Source organism: Cynocephalus volans, chromosome 2 (genome assembly GCF_027409185.1).
Source record: "Cynocephalus volans isolate mCynVol1 chromosome 2, mCynVol1.pri, whole genome shotgun sequence".
NCBI classification, from domain to species: Eukaryota; Metazoa; Chordata; class Mammalia; order Dermoptera; family Cynocephalidae; genus Cynocephalus; species Cynocephalus volans.
Genome location: NC_084461.1, coordinates 108641948 through 108659953, shown reverse-complemented (window position 1 = coordinate 108659953; position 18006 = coordinate 108641948). Strand labels below are relative to the sequence as shown.

The 18006-nt window shown below is 37.3% G+C and overlaps 1 protein-coding gene across 6 annotated transcripts in view; it reads right to left on the bottom strand.

The window, feature by feature from the left end:
• CSNK1G3 (casein kinase 1 gamma 3) overlaps window positions 1-13426 on the bottom strand; it is a 104638-nt gene extending 91212 nt beyond the window's left edge. For all 6 annotated transcript variants that reach the window (XM_063085314.1, XM_063085316.1, XM_063085317.1 and 3 more), the window contains exon 1: window positions 13069-13426. The gene's annotated coding sequence lies outside the window, so the exon portion shown is untranslated. The remainder of the gene's footprint in view (window positions 1-13068) is intronic.
• Between the last annotated feature and the right edge of the window lie 4580 nt (window positions 13427-18006).

Here is an 18006-nt window from a genome sequence, read left to right as displayed (position 1 = left end):
ATAAAGCTAATATTGTCAGCTCATTATAAAACAGACTTAGTAGTATAACTGACTATAAATTATAAACACCCAGTTAACAACAAAACTCTAATGTAAAACATGCAATCGGTGATAGGAACAAGCTGAAAGTTCATTTCTCCAGAGACAGGATTTCCTTCTGCCCAGCCCAAATCAAGAGAATCCTTCACCAAAGTGTGATAGCCTGAATATAGAGACAGATAATTGATACAAAGATACTTTAAACCCCAGTATGAGCACCAGTGTAAAGAACCTTCCTTAGTTTTTCTTACAGAAATGGAAGCTATAATACTTGAACGAGAGAATAGTTCCACAGCACACTGAAAATTGCATTCACTGAAAAATGAGGCTCCCCTAAATCACTATCTCTGGAAAATTTATTGCAATATCAGAATTATGTTTTGGCATGATATTGCTGGTGTGCAATCAAACTAATAAACCAAAGTAATTCAATATACCCAATTTAGGAACTGCTTATTACTGGAACTCTTCTACATTGCTAGTGGGAATAAAAATTGTACAGGCACTTTGAAGAACAGTTTCTCAGTTTCTTATCAAGTTAAACATACACCTGCCATATGACCCAACAATCTCAATTCTAGGAACTTACCCACAAGAAATGAAAATTACGTTCACAAAAGAACTGCACACAAATGTTTGTGGCAGCTTTATTCATAATTGCCAGAAACTGGAAACATGGGCTTCAACTAGTGAATGAAGAAGCACTCTGAGGTGCGTGCATACAATGGAATATTGCTTAGCAGTCTAAATTTTTTTAGAAAACTACTGATACACACTACAACACGGATGGATCTCAAATGCATCCTGCAAAGTAAAAGAAGCCAGATTCAGAAGGTTATATACCATGATTCAATTTATATCGTATTCTGAAAAAGGCAAAATTATAGAAAGAAAACACAGATCTGTGGTTGCCAGGGGCTGGGAATGGTAGGAGGAGTTGACTACCAAGGGGCAGGAATTTGAAAGGGGACAAAGGGGTGAAAGAACTGTTTTGTATCTTAATTATGGGAGAGTGAATTTTAGTGTGTGTAAATTTAAAAACAGAAATAAGAGAAAAATTGTTTAAAAGAATTAATATCTTTTTTTCTTAGAATTAATATCTCAAGTCAAAATCATAGTTAACTGAAATGCTCAAAAAAAAAAAGAAATATTTCCTTTAAATTTTCTGGCTAGCCCATAAATACATTTAATTTCAACTTCTCCCATTAAAAAAAAAAAAAAAAAAAAAAAAAAACCTGTGTATAAAATATTTCTACTTTGAAGCCTGAGTAACTAAGTCAGATGCTCATGTTTATTATTTTATTTAAATTAGGACCAATTTATTTGTTTGAGATTTGTCTCATATGACTGTGATGATGCAAACTAAATTGGTTTGGGATGAGCTTGGTGCTTCAGAAGGTATTTCATCAAGGTTCTTCCATGTTAAAATTCTCCCTAACTAAAAAGATGAAATAATTAATCCATTCATTCAGCAAATAAGTGATCATTAGAGGACTATTATATGCCAAACACAGGAAATACAAATGACAAGATACTCACAGTCCCCGACATCACACAGTTTAAATAAGCAATAATATAAAGTATGGTGTTCACTACAATAGAATTATAGTGCTTTTGGAGCACACAGCAAGTGCACATAACCTAACCATGCAAATTCTAAATCTTATCTTTGAGGTAGAGAAGAATGGCTATCTACGAGGTTCACATGCTCCCATTAGGATCTATACCTTAGAGTACCTGGTATCTTGATGAACTTGAAAACACAGCTTAAGTATGCAACACCATTGCTCATCATCCCATTACCCTTTAGTATTTAAGGATGGAAAGAAAGCAAAGAGACCACATACACAGAACACTATCCCTGCACAAGTAGTATAAAATTCACTCGCCTATAGCAAAGCCCTCTTTAGGGAAGTATTGGAACATGGAGATTTATTTCTGTCCCCTTTCCAGCAGGCAGGAAATTTTTCTGATACAGAATACCATAATTATAAGTTTCTCTTCTTGAAGAATATTAGTTTAAAGGGGACTGGGGAGGGAATGGGGTGAGGGAGAGAAGTAGAAAAGAACCAGAGAGAACAGGAATAGGAACTGAAGACAAAAATAAATAAATAAATAGAGCCAGAGTAGGTATAAAGATTTTTGCAGTGAAGTCATAAAAAAAATTAAGGAAGTTTAAGGAAACCAAAACAAAGGCATTACAACCACACCGCTGCTTCTTTCTCTTATGAAAAAAAGGAAGCCAAAATATGTAAAAAGAAGACCGGCTGCAGGTGCTTTGGCATGAAGTTATCATGTGCAGAGGTAAATTCATAACCCCAAGGACTAAAGCTAGCATTGATGAATACTCAACTATGCCAAAGTTACTTTAAACACTGTCCATCTCAAGCATCTTACTTAATCAATGCTTCTAGGACCACAGTGAGGCCCAAAGGACCAGGGTTAATAACCTAGTGTCAAAAAAACAGAGAAGCTTTCAACAACTGTTAAAGAAACTAACACAGATTAAAATAAAATGCCTCTTGGTAAGTACATACCTATAAGGAAAAAAAAAAAAAAGCAAAAGAAACTTAATAGCATCTTACTAAAACTCCACCAAAGAAAAAAAAGATGCTGAATAGCTTCTATTAAGAAACAAGGGGTAGATGCTAATTAATGCAGGCCCACAACTCCTTTTCCGAAGTTCTTGGAGTCAAAAGTGTCTTGGAATTCAAGATGCCTAATGATTTTTGACAGGTGATACAGTGTGTACACTCTATATATTTTGTAACACCCCTAGAGAAAGCTCAGATGGCACAGAGAAGTCTGGAACAGCACATTATAATTAAACATTTGCTACTTCTACAGTAAAACCTCCAAATACATGGAAATAAAGACAACAGTTCAGAACAGATTTTACGAAACAATGATTTGTATCAAACATACCAAAAAAATGCTTGGTTTTCAGAGCATTTTAGATGTTAGAATTGGTGATAAAGAATTATGGTCCTGTAGAACAGTACCCATTACTCTTTATCATGTGCTGGTTTTATCATGGAATTTTGGTGAACACAAATGTCTTCCATAGGTTTACACATAACATGTCCTCCAAATCCTATCTAGTGTTAAATTTCTCTACCACAAATTCTCTTATCAGGGAGGTTTTCAGAAAACTAACCCTTGCAATTTTTAGAACTCCCAAATCCAATTTTGCCACCATGCAAAAAATGTTCATCGAATTGAACTGAACTTGTTAAACTCATCATAAAATGGCTTGCTCCCATTTTGTCACAGGAAAAATGCTGTAACTGGTTAGGGTGTTCCTGACCCAAAAAGCAGCATCAAATGAGTCACAAAAAGGACCCCAATTTGTCATAAATGTCAAAAGACAATGACTCTCTTACACCCTATTACCATAGCGCATTTATGTGTATATATTTGTTGACAATACACAAAATAGACAATACACTATAAACACAGTATATACTACAACTAAGATAAAATATTTCCACTGAGGAGAAAAACCAATATAGTTCCTCATCAACGATCGTATAAAATAGAGTATAGCAGAAGTGCAGTTATACTAAACAACCATTAAGGCCCCTTCTGTCCTGATGATCCATAAAAAACACAACTCAACAATACTTAAATATGATAAACATAACCTAAAATGAATACCTTTTGATTAGCAATACTTCTTGCCTTCTTATAATTTACAGAAACTTTAAAGATATGTTTGTTTTTATCACTTAGGTCTTATAAAATTTCCAGGGACATCTGAAGTGATGTCTTAATTTATTCTTGATAAATTTCCCTTTAACAAACTTTCCAAGTTTTAGAAATCTTCTAACTTTGATGCTAAATGTATCAAAAATTGCTAATATTTTCTATGCATTTCTTCTGTGTCAACTTCACACCCCTCATCCCCATTCAAAAGACATCCCCATTTAAAAGTTTGAAAATAAAAGGAAGTCAGTTTTTAAAAAAGAGCTAAGAGCTAAGAGATACGTGTAAAGGGAAGGAGAAATCAGTTACTTTCAACCCTGTAGCACACTGGACTAGCCTGTTGAAATCCTAAAATATATCAATGCCTTGGCCCTATCCCCAGATTCCCTTATAAATTAGCATGGGTAGAATCCCTAAATCTCTTTTTTTAAGCTCCCAAGAAAATTTTATTGTGAAGTTGGGCTGCGAACCACTCATACAAGCTGCCTTCTCCACAAACCCTTTACTCTTCTCACCTAGTTAGTGTTAGCATTTCCAGCCCTATAGCAAGGACTGCCTTTAAAACTGTCCATCTGTCTTCTCATTTACTCTGTCACAGAAAAAAAGTTAGTAATTTTCAACTGGAAGGTTTTAAATAAGTGCACATAGTAAAATTCATTTTAGCTTATTTGATATGCTGATTCCCAAAGGTTCAGGATTTTTTTTTTTTTCCAATCTTCAAAAAACAACCTTTAGTAGGGTATTAAGATAAATAGCAAAGCATACAATAATAAGTAAACAGGCAACATATATTCCAGTTATCAACTTTCAATATATTCTCAGAAAATAAAAGAATAATTTTTAAAGGCTCATACTTCTACATTTTGATACTTTATTAACTACAAACATTTGAAGAATCTCAATTATATATATTAGCCACAATATACCCTGACACCCATGATAGAAAAAAAAACTCAGTAAATAATTTACCATTTTTTAATGAAAATTGGCGTCACCAGATTCCACACCTTTAAGATTTTTATTTGGGGGAGGCAGATGGGGATTATATTGTTTTAAGATCCCTGAAATAAACATAGAAAAGAAAATAATGTTTTATAAAACTATGCATCTATGAATACCAGGCTTTTTAAAAATGTTACCTACAATTGATACCTACTAGTTTCATCTCCAAAACAACAGTAGGTTATTTTTGCACCCCAAATTAGGATTGTATTAAAAGACCTTGTAGCCATAAATTTGCACACCATAAGACCAGAGGAATACCATGAATTTTCTCTCTTCTCTCCCTATTACATTACCTAATATATTTGCCTGCCACTTAAAAGTACTCACTGCTAGAAGATAAAATAACTATTTCACAAAAATAGAAACTAAACATGACACAGACTGGGTGTAAAGAAACATTTTCACTTCCCTTTTTACTAAAGGAAATTCTGAATATAATTTTAAGTCTAATATATCATATCCTAACACATTGCCTAGTATACTACCTAAAACCAAAAATGAACAAGTTTAAAAAAAATAGGTAACACAATTAGTAACCTCAAAATATTCAGAAGTCCACTACTTTTATAAAGTACACTTGTATCAAAAGGTACCACATGGCCAATTTCAACTTAAAACTTTAAGGTAAATAGTTTTAATAAATCCAATTTAAAAATAGAGAATTGTGAAGTATCAATGCATTAGAAGCACACTTCATTCAAGATAATATACAATGAAAGCAAAATTATATGTTAAAATCTAAGTTAGTAGAAAACATCCTCCCCCCTCCCCAAATTCTATCTTCTTTCTTCAAAAGAAATAAAAGGTTTACTATTTCTTTATGATAGTAGAAATAATGCATAGTCACAGCTGAAAATTCAAAAATAGAGAAATATAAAAATATAAAAATCATCCCAAATCTCATCATTTATAAATAACTGTCATTAACAAATATTCTTTCAGAAGATGGCTTTTTTCTGTATATTTAGGGCCATACATACATATATCTATGCACATACATATGCCCTTCCTTTCTATATATTAAAGGTAGAGAAATGTTTAAGATGATTTTCTTGAAAATTAGGAGATATTAATTGTTCCAAACACTCATTCTGCTTCTGCATTTTCATTTACGTAGGCCAGGTTTAAGATTATTTTGTGTGTGTGTGTTTCTGTGTATCATTAGTGTTGCTGACTGCTTAAGAGAAGATGAAAAAAATTGTTGGTTTGCTTGATTAAAAAAAATTAAAAAGACTGACTATATTTTTCCAAAGCCTGAGAACACAGATATCTGTATTAAACGTGGTTGGCTGACTGATTTACAGTAGTAGCTCACGGTTCTGAGTAAAACTTCAAAGTAGACAAGATTACTTTTATGGCCTCCCACTTCCTGGTCAGAAAAAGCACTACACTAGTAATTAGGATATGACAGTTCTACTAATCAGGTGTGTGACTTGAACACTTCTACTCAACTAAAATTCTAAAATTCTATGATTCTCCCCTGCCTCCGCATTCCCCTCTCATCTTTTTTGCTGCTCTCAAAATATGGAAAACCATCCTTTCTTTCTATCTCACTGGGATTCCACAACTCAAAATAAACCTTTCTTCTGACCAACAAACTCCCATCTTCTCAATGCACTTATGCTCCACTAGATGTGAAAGCCAAAGTAATCTGATGAGATCAAAGGTGTGGGCAATTTTTTGATGAGAAGGGAGGGCAGGGACTCAAAAAAATTTAAACAAGTTTATAGGTACAAATTTTTTATTTAAAATTAAATAGCTTCATGAGTTCCATGGGAAAAAGGTATAATCTTACAACTTAGATAACCTATTTTATTGACTCAAAGTTAGTCAATAAAAAAAAAAAAAAAACCAGTAGTGTTTTTAGCTCCTAAAATATTCAGACCAGAATATATTTAAGACAGCAGAGTGGAAGCAGCTTTCTAATCTTTCATCAGTTACATCTGTACAACACTTTAAAGTTCAAAGTGCATTCATATGCATTATTTATTTTCATTCTCAAAACAAGTAGAGTGCCCACTATTGAGTACCTCTCTAACATCCATTTCTCCCATATTCTTTCTTCCCACAATTTTTTTTTTATAAAATATCCTCCATGTCCCATATAACTCAGGGAAATGTGACCCAATCACCAATTGCAGGGGATATATCCTAATTAGTAGAAACCATGATAACACTATTCCCCTTGTCATAACTGGTTACATGTATGTGACCTAATTCTTCAATAAAATATGAAGGGAAAAGTATTTTGCTAGGCTTGTGCAAAAGATGTCCTTGCTTTTGTAGAAAAAAGAGACAGACAGACATAGGAAGAACAAGCTCCACTCCTTCCTCTAGCCGATGCATGTCTAGATGTGATCTTGCTGTCAGCCTAAGAATAAATCCAACACAGAGGACAGCAAAGCTAATAAAATTACAGAGGCGAACCAGAGCTCTGCAGTATCTACTAGCTTGAAGCCACCCACCCTACCTCAATCCTTTAATGTTCCATTTCAGTATCTGCTGCATTTCAGCCACTGTAATGTGGTGACACCAAGAAAAAGAGCATACCCCATATACCTCTCCTTCCCTAAGCTAGACCTCCTTCTTTTCCAGCTGAAAGTTCTCCTTTGCACTTGGGTTGAACTAAGCAAGACAGGAAGGTAGCTATTGCAAGCTATTTGACCAGCACGCTTTGCATAAAGCTCAAGTGCTCCTGGTATATATCAAGTTATATTTCTTCTTCCAAGAAAATCCTCCTCCATCAATTCACCCCAGCAGTCCCTATTTGGATTGAGGAGATGGTGGAATTAAAAGAAGACTCTTCCCCAACATTGATGCTGCATATGAAATCAGATTGGGGACCATATTGGCAAATATTGAGAATGATACATTGATCACTTAAATTAGACAGATTGGTAATTAAACAATTCACCCTAAGGAATGAACCTCTGGTAGTCTCAGAAATACCAGAATGTAACCATTTTTTTAAAAGAGGATGCTATTAAGTAACTCTAAGAGGAAATATAAACTAAGATATTTTACAAGCAGGCACCCTCTTTAACACATAACAGTTCTTAAATTAACTTTAAAGATGTTGAAAATCATTTTTAAAAATCTACATACCTTAAACATTTTATTGCAACTAAAGCATAAGAATGTGCATTCACAAGACAATCTTATAATGCAGGGCCAAGGCCTTTTCTTCATGTATGGATTTATTCATAGAAGCTCTGCTTTATTTTTCTTGCAAAAACCACAGACAAGTAAGTAACATCACCTGTGCTTTCCAGTTTCTGTTTCTTAAATATAGAAAGACATCTCACAAACACTTGAAAAGCAATCTTATTGCAAAATCTTTTTTAGATTGTTAGGGTTTGTTTTTCCCTCCTAATCATTTAAAATTACTTCACCCTCACCTATTTCAACTGTAATTCACTTTACTCACCTGTTTTCAAAGCAGCCAACTGGTTCTCATATAAACATCCTTTTGCCTTCAGAGTTCACTGAATAATGTTTCATTAAACTATGTAATTACAATATCATGTGTAACTGCCATTAACAGTTTGTTGGGTACAAACACAAATGATTTTGGGTAAGTATACAGTAATGGTGGGAATAAAAATTCAAGAGCAAACTAGAAAGTAGTCTACTAACACTCAATGTAGCATGGGCATCAGTCAGCAAATTCTACAGAGAGAATGAAGATTATTATTTAACCTGGTGAGTGGGTTAAGCAGAGGTCAATTAACAGTTTCTCCTGTGATAGGCTGTTCCCAGGAGGCTTTGCATATTCTACCCACTGATTAACCTTCTAATAGTTCATATATATTAGCAACTTCTGAAAATAAAGGGAAGATTTACACAGTGCCTACTACATGCCACACATCACACCTTGGCACATTATATGAATTTTCTCAATCTTGAAAAACAATGTCACAGTAACTCTCTTCCTTTTTTGGCAAATAAAACTATCAGCTAAAGAAAGTAGTTCTAGGTAAAAACAAATCATCTAAATAAATGTAATAAACTTGAATACAGCTTTAAATCTGACATTACTATACTAGAGAGAAAAGCACTAAAAACTTGTGTTTAAGAAAAAGAATATCATAAGTATTTACCTTATTCTATTGAAAGCTATAAAAAAACATGGACATGATTTAGCCATAAATTCTCATTAAATTAAATAGCTATATATCATTAATAAGGAAAATAACCAAAAAGTATGTCTTATCTCCCAAATATATAAACACTTCGAGTTCACTGTTAAAAATTCTTTCTCATAACTAGTATGATAGGTGAGCAGTGGCAAGAGAGAATATAACCAATCATTTACCATGGTCTAAGAACAAATCAGTATGTACCTTCCTTAGGTCCCATAATAGAAGGGAACCCCAAACACTTATAGTTTCTACATCTCAGCTCTGAGAAGGGAGCTAAAAAAAAAAAAAAACTAATGTCTAACACCAGCCTTCACTGCGTCTCTAAAAGTTATCTATCCCCACATGTATGTATCTCATTACATATTTTCTGAAGAGTTCAGAGGCCTTCCAAAGTCACTTTACATTAATGAATAATACCACTTGATTTCTACACATTAAGAATCCCAAGTATGGTTCTGTCCTGCAGATTGGCACAAAGGTGATGCTCTGAATGTAGCTTAAGTTACCAGACCATCCTGTCTGTGTCTATAGAATCCCTACAATTACAGAAAGACAGATACCTCAAAACTGCCACTTCCAAAAAAATTACATCTTGAAGAACCCACACTCAGATACATACTAACAATATCATTAATACCACCAAATGCTAACTGCATGAGAAAAGACAAAAAAGGAAGTCAATGGAGGATTAGAAAAAACAGATCATTGATAGTTTAAGACTCTGAAATCAGAAAAAAAAACTGATTTAAATAAGCACTCTGCTACTTCCAAGATATCTCTTCAACAGGTTACTTAAACTAGAAGACTATTTCCTGCTCTCAAAAATGGGAGTTACACCACCTAACTCAAAGAGTTGTCTTAATTAACAGTATCATTTATGGTCTCTAAACAAAGTAGGCACTTAAATTGTAACAGGTATCGTTGATATTGGGAGGGTCAAGGTAATACAAATTCACTTACAATTTAAGTCCTTTTTGAATGTTGAGAGGAATAATTAGTAAAAATCATCAAACAACCTTCCTTGTAACATGATTCTACATGCACTTAGAAACTGGTGTTGTGAGGGTGATATTTCTCTAAGCACTCTTTTGATAAGGATTAAGAAGTTCAGGGTTAAATTATTTTAGGGTCATCTGAGATTTAAAATAACTAAAAACCTCACACATATTTATCTGGAACTGTGGAAGTTTCTCAGTTTATCATTCCACTGTTATACTGAATTCTCTTCATGTGCAGATTCTTTACATTTCATTTTACCCATAGCAAATCTCACCTTCAAATGTACTAACAGTAACATAAACTATCCAATGACCTGTACTTTGTTATTTCATATCTGAGCATTCTCTCTGTTTCATTTGATACATCCTTTTGGTAAGCCCTTTGAAACTAAACAATCACTTGTCCCATTCTGAAAAAAATCTGAACCAATAAACTACACCAGAATAATGGTCTATTCCCAGCATGGAGAGGATTACAGGATGGATCAGACAGGACACAGAAGTAACTGGAGAGCTTCCCATTTCTTCCTGAGTCACATTTTTTTAGTCTGGATTTATTTCATGTAAAACCAATTACCAGATTACCAGACACACCCATATTCAAATACAAGTAAAGAAATATGACAAAGCCACATATAAACTGTTTTGGGTTATATCCTTTTCGGCTTTCCTCCAGTAGCATAAATGACAGCAAGTTGGCTATTTTGTTATAATTTATTTCCTTAAACTTACTATCCTTATTTACCAACCTACTATTAGCATAGGTTAACCTATCTATACACTTGGACCTCCACACCTCAAACTGACTCATTTTTAAATACAAGACATTCTGGACTTCCATGGCCTGATCTCCACCTACTTTCACAGCTTCCTCTCTCACAACGATCTCCTGGCACAGAAGCCATACGTCCAGCTCAACATGCCCTATAATACCCAAACAATGCCTGTGCTCAGGATGTTCCCTTCACCCAGAAAAATACCCCCCTCCCATCCCCATTTTGCCTATTAAAATATTTTAAGGTCCAGGTGGAGTATTACTAGCTCTATACCTGTTAATAATTCCCCAGTCAAAAATTATTATTTCTCACACACACACACACACACACACACACACACACACACACACACACACACACACCCCATGCTTCCATGCACATCTAATCAAACCCACAGGAATCTTGTGTTGCAATTATTTCTGTGCATGTCTGCTTTTCCTTTGAAGGCAGCTATTGGGTCTCATGCATCTTCATATTCTACCCACTCTTCCATCCTCACCAAATAGAAAAGGTCTCTTACACAAAGTAAAGGACCAGGTTGAATTAAACTATTCTTTGATTCTATACCAGTCCTTCATTTGAAAGGAAGTAATACATGACGTTCATGTGCTGAAGATTTTGTTAATATATTGTTAATGCCCATAAATCTAATGATGAAAATGTCAGTGATTATATAATGCATTAATTTTTAAGCTGATGAATGACAGAAGCAGTCAATGAGTACAATAAATCATCAGTAAAGATAATCATTTCTCAAGATTCCCCAAAAAAGGTGTCATACATATCAACATTAAAATTAACCTTTCTGTCCCCCATTCTAATAAGAACTACTTTCTACCTGATGCATATCCAGAAATGGAAGCTCACTTAAAGCAAAAGCATCCATAAATTCTGCCAAGGATCTATGCCAAAGCCATACAATGTATTTGAGAACATCTTTCTTTCAATGCCCATAAATATAATTTTCATCTTTTGTGAAACCATAAAGGCTAATGTATACAAAATATGAAGATAATTTATCTTAGCTCAGGATACAGCTGGAGCAAAGTTTAGAAATAACTATAAAACACGTGATGTACATCTCCCCCCCCCCCAAAAAAAGCCACAAGTCAGATCTAATTTTTTGGTGGAAAATATTCTTTTACACTGGTCTCACATCTTTCTAATTCTAAATTACTCTTGTAATTTTTGTGAATTTTTTTCTTCCACAATTTATTTATTTATGAGGAAAACCAATATTCATCACATAACTTGAAAAGTTAAGTATTTTTTATTTTCAGAAGTATTACACCTTAGATATAGTTCAACGTATATTACCACCTGTGGGCAAATGTTATTCACATCACAAAAAGTAATTCTAAAAGTAAACAAAATAATGACTTGTTTTCTTAACTTATTAAAAATAAGTAGGTCTTTCATTTTCTAATTTAAAGTAGATGTTCTATCAGAAGGTTTAAAAGGGGCCACTGACTGATCAGCCTGGATACTCAACAGAGTTAAAACTAATTCCCACAGTGCAGCAACAGTAGCTGTCTCCCACACAGACTCTCCCACCTGAACTTTTTCTCTTTCCCTGAAACTTGAGGTGGGAGAACTGGAATGATCCTGACGCAGGCTGAAATACCCCCGCCCCACGAGCATACACACACATCTCCATCACCACCCTGCTGAAAGAAATCTGGAGGCTGTGGGCCAAGGAAACCAACTTCTGTTTGTCACTTCCCCTGCATGTGGGATAAACAAACAAACGAGCACTGTTACAGTAACCACCAGAGTAATTTTGTTACCTTTGACTAATGCCTTGGTTAAGTTTTGAGCTAAATCAAAAGCACTATCAAATAGGTAAATCCCTGCCCCCTCCCCCAACACAAACACTTCAGCTGGAAGTTTATCCCCGAACTGAATGTTGGCCCCTGTCACCTCCTTCCAGCAGATCCATGCCTTCCTCCAGTCCAAAGCCCCCAGTCCGAAGGTAATTCTCTGGATACAATAAAGCAGTGCGAGGGGCTGCACTCCCCACCTCAAGACCCCTCCCAAAAGAAGCCCCCGCCTCTCCCCAGCTCGCCCACCTCCCTCCCGTCCCCACTCGCGCCGCACCCCTCGGGCAACTTTTGCACCCAGCCGGGCCCGCCGCCCGCAGCCCCCTCCTGCCTGCCGAGTCCTCTGCACCCTCATCCCCCCGCCGCGGCCCCCTCCCGCCGGAGCCTCCGCGCCGCCCGCCCGGGTCCTCACCCTCTCCTCCCCCAGAGACCCCCGCCCGCGGCGCCGCCCCCGCCGTACCCCACCCCACTCAGTCCAGGACCCCAGGCCATCCAGCCCCACCCGGGAGGGAGCCACGGCCGCGCCGAGGCTGCCTCAAGCGCGGGCCAGCCGGCCGAGCACCTACCGCGAAGGGGGCTTTACCTTAAAGGCGCGGCCGCGAGCAGCGGGGTCGATCCAGGGCGCGGGCGCGGGTGGCGCCCTCCGGTCTGTCAGTCAGCGGCGGCGGCGGCACATCACACCCGCCGGCGGCCGGAGGAGGAAAGCGAGCCACGCAGGGAGCGAGCGAGCGAGGTAGGGGGGAAGGAACGAGCGAGGGAGGTAACGCAGCTCTGCTCAGACTCGGTTCCCGCACTACTGCCGGTGCCTCCTACCGCCGCCGCTGGTCGGGGAGTCGCCGCCCGAGCCACTGCTGTCGCCACCAATGCAGCCAGGAATGAATGCACAGCGGCGCCTCACTTATCCGGAGGTCAAACATCCTTCTGCCTCGAGCATCCGGATCGGCGCCGGACCCGGAAGTGAACACATTTGAAAAAAATAAAAAAGGAAAACGTCTCTCTAGCGGCGGCGGCCCCCAAGCTGCCCGCATCAGCGAAAAGAGCCGAGTAGAGCCGAAGATTACACCGACCTGTTCGGATTGGTCGGATAGCCGACCGGAAGGGAGGCAGCGTGCTCATTGGCTGGCAAGGCCTATAAAAGCTAAGCCACGCCCTCTGCCCACCTTCTCCTGAGCCGAGCGTGAGAGAGCGCGACTGTGGATAGGAGACGAGTATGTTCCTCTGGTGAGGCCGTGGGATGAAAAGCTTGGCAAGGTCTACGGAGAGAACTGGAAGAAAACGCTCCAGTGCTTTAACAGAGCTACTAAGAATTGAGTGAGCCTTAAGGGCGCCAGTGTACCAAGTCAGGATGCCGGGAATTCCCGGGTGTGTGAGAACCGACCTACAGGTTCCAAAAAACCTTAGGGCCCGGCCTGAGTGGATGACATCACTGGGTTGCCATTTTCCCCACTTATTTGTAACCCTAGTGCTATGTCAGGGATTCAGCAGCTTAGAAAACTGAATTGTGGCTCACATTTGCATCTCATTTGCTGTCTGTGAAGAACTACATCTGTGAGCTCAGGTAATCCTCTGAACTGTGTAGCGTGGTAGATACTATCTCAGTTTTTCAAGAAGCCAAACATCACTCAAGTCATCAAGTTGTAGAACACAAACTGGAATCGATGTTTTTTGACTCCACTTTCCAGTCCACTGCGCCCACATCGAAAGTGCAGATTACATTCCTTACTATCTCTCTTGTCGTGTGTTAACTGGGATGCAGTTGCGTAATTTTGGGAGACCTCTGTGGAAATTGGTCCACCATGAAGGCATTGTAAAGGAGTCTGAAACTATAATTTTTAAAAAATAGTTATTCTTAATATTACTTATTTCTAAACTCCTTTCAAAAGTTAGGCATTAAAGTGTGCGTGAAGAAAAATCATAGCCCGGTGCTATGTTTAAAGATGTTCATTCACAAACATTTTTATATTCTTGATACACTCACTGTATCGAGAAACTCGAATCTTGTCTATCTCTCTCTCTCTCTCTCAAAACTTCAACAAAAGGCTCCAGTGAAACAAATGCACCTGAAAATAACTGAGGATTTATCCCTTTTTACTCCCTACCTTGCCAGACTGAGGATAGAATTAATGTGTTACCTTCAGAGGGTAGTTAGTACAGAAAGATGCTGTTTTTGTTTTGTAGTACAACAGTGCCTTTTTTACCTCTCCCTTTGCATTCTTCCCCAAACTGGAAGTTAAGTGACTGGTATCTCCAGTCTTAGAAGAGTAATGTGGTAAAAGCCCTGCATTGTGCTTACCATATTCATTCTGTAAGATTCAAGAGCAGCTAAGATTTATGCGTGCTCAGAATTGGGAATAATTTTCCTAGTCAATTGACACATCGCAAAGTTCCCAATCTATCCCAGGCTCCAATACTAGACAAGAAACAAAAGTTAACCCTATTTCACTAAATGGAGAAGAAATGTATGCAATACAGGAAACTAAATATCCTCAACTCCCAACAAACCATTTTATACTCTCTGCCTCAAAAAAAAAAAAAAACAGTTTAGATAAAGAATACTGTATTAGTCCGTTTATGTTGCTTATAACAGAATACATGGAACTGGGTGATTTATAAAGAAAACGACATTTATAGCTTACAGTTTCTGAGACTGCGAAGTCCAAAGTCCATCTGGGTGTGGCAACAGTGCCCCAGGGGTCTCACATTGCAAGATGGTGGAAGCAGAGAAAGCAGAGAGAGAGCAAAGATAGAGAGAGAGAGAGAGAGAGAGACAATCTCCTCTCTCTTCTCTTAAAGCCCTCAGAACCATGCTTCTGACCACCATTTTTAATCCATTCACTACAGCATGGTCCTACGATCTAATCACCTCTTCAAGGCTCCACCTTTCAACTGCCATAATAGGATTTCCCACCCTCTTAACAGTCAGGATGGGGACTAAGTTCTAGTACATAAAACTTGGGGGACACAATTCAAGCTTCAAGGGAGTTTTGTGGGGACATAATTCAATCTACTACAAATACCAACCTCTCTAAGTTTTGATGAATGTTTAAGAAATACAAGTATATAAGGGCCGGCCCGTGGCTCACTTGGGAGAGTGCAGTGCTGATAACACCAAGGCCATGGGTTCGGATCCTATATAGGGATGGCCGGTTGGTCACTGGCTGAGTGTGGTGCTGACAACACCAATCCAAGAGTTAAGATCCCCCTACCAGTCATCTTTTTAAAAAAGAATAAAAGAAATACAAGCATATAAAAATGATCAAATCACATTTTTAAATTAGATATGAATGGGAATAAATGTAGACATTTTTTAACACTTAAATAAGGATTTTTGGGGGGGGGGGTTAAAATTTGGCCTAGGAGCTCGTATAGGTTGAAATTGGCAAGTAACCTAGGTAGGAAGCAATGAAACATTCAGCTCACTTTATTAATTTAAGAAAAAGATTTTATTAACATAAAAATTGGCAATGTGAAATCAGCCTGTACTAATGAAGGAAAAGCCAAACCATGGTCATCTCAACCAAAACTGTTTTATAGCATGATGTCTTAATGCAAGCAGACAGGTCATACTTTTCCATCTGCTATATTACATATCAAAAATGGTTTATTTGTTGTCACCCCATGTTTTTTGGCACTGACGCTTTTCAGGTATTCTATTAATATTTTTCATTATGATTATAGCATAAATCTATGTATTAGTGCTGTCACAATCATTTATAGTACACTGGAAACTTATATTTATCAAATTTCTCTTTCAACAAAAGCTTTCTCTCCAAGTCCTACAAATGCTTTGTTTGAGAGAATGGAACTTAGATTTTGTAGAAAGTAAAGTGGGCCATTTTCCCTTCTATGTAAGCAGTAAGACTTCAAGTGGGAGAAAGAAGGAAATGGGACAGTTTTATTAGGATTTTAGGCAGGAAATGATGAGGTTAAGATGTTTACTAAAACTTTTCAAAATAAAAATCGATGAAACATTCATTTTCTTCTTCCAAATACTTCGTTTAACTGCAGTGGTAAACCTGGCATGGTAATTTACTGATTGGCGCAGGGTGAGGCCTGAGGAATTACCCAACTGTACACTTCTTTCTTTCTTTTTCAATATTATCCTTAAGGTAAAGTACCTGGAGGAAAGATGTAAATAAGAAAAAGTAAATGGCAAGTAGAAAGAAGAACAATGCAAAATAAGACATGGTAATAGTAGCCAGAAGCTAGGAGCAGAGCGTTTACTAAGACCAGGAAAGTAACTTCTTCCCCAGACAAGCCTGCAGTCCAGAAGAGGGACAGGAAGGATTCTGCCAGTCGTACAGCAAGCAGTTGGATCAGATTTTGGGGAAGCTATCACTTAGCAAACTTTCCGATTGTTACATGAGCACAGCTAGAAAGAGTCAAGACACTTGTTTATACCATCTTTAGAAGATGATTTTAAGTATTTTGTAGGTGTAGAATGAATGTACAAGAATCACAAAACATTTCTGAGAGGCTTATTATATTTTTATAATAATGATCTTCAAAAATGTTTAATAAAATCACGTTTTTAGGACTGACTCCTTATCTCAGCTTGGACTGCCATAACAAAATACCATAGACGGGTGGCTTAAACAATAGAAATTTACTTTCTCACAGTTCCAGAGCCTGGAAATTTGAGATTGAGGTGCCAGTGAGAGCTCTCTTCCTTGCTTTTGGGTTGGCACCTTCTCCCTGTGTCCTCACATGGCTTTTCCTTGGTGTGTGGACGTGGAGAGAGAGAGCGATCTCTCTCTTCCTGATCTTAATCCCTTCATGAGGGTCCCACCCTTGAGAGCTCATCTAAACCTGATTACCTCCCAAAGGCCCCATCTCCAAATACCATCACACTAGGGGTTAGGGCTTCAACATTATTTTTTGTTTGTTTGTTTTGTTTTGTTTTTTAATCATGATACATTTTTAATTTTAATTTCATGTTTTATTTTTTACTGAAACATAATTGATTATACATATCTGAAAGGTACAGAGTTGAATATTAATACCTGTGTGCAATGTGCGATGACCAAATCAGGAAAATGGACATGTTCATCATTACAAATATAATCATTCCTTGTGTCCATTAATCAAGGAGACAACATTCAGTCCATCGCACACCTCAAAGGAACACTTTCCATGTAGAGAGTATATGATCCATAAATAAAAGAGAAGTAAAGGTTAGAGAGGATGTTAATAAGGGAAGACAGCTTGTGGCCAACAATGTTAAAACCTCAAAGAGGAAAAGAACATGTTCGTAAGAGAAAGAACTTCAATTAAAAAAATTCTCTATAGAGAAAAACTACAAACACCATAAAAGTGTAAAACGGTCTCGCCAAAAAGAGTAGCTAAATCTCTAACTCGGCGATTTAATTCTTGTTTTGTTTTCCATTAGCAGACCTGAATTTTGGCAACTGTTAAGCAAGTTTGGCTATTGAACGATATTGCTTTCCGATAAATGGAAGAGTTAGCTAAAGCTGTAATTTTTTGTAATGGTTTCAGGAACAGCTTGAATTCTGGGTAATAA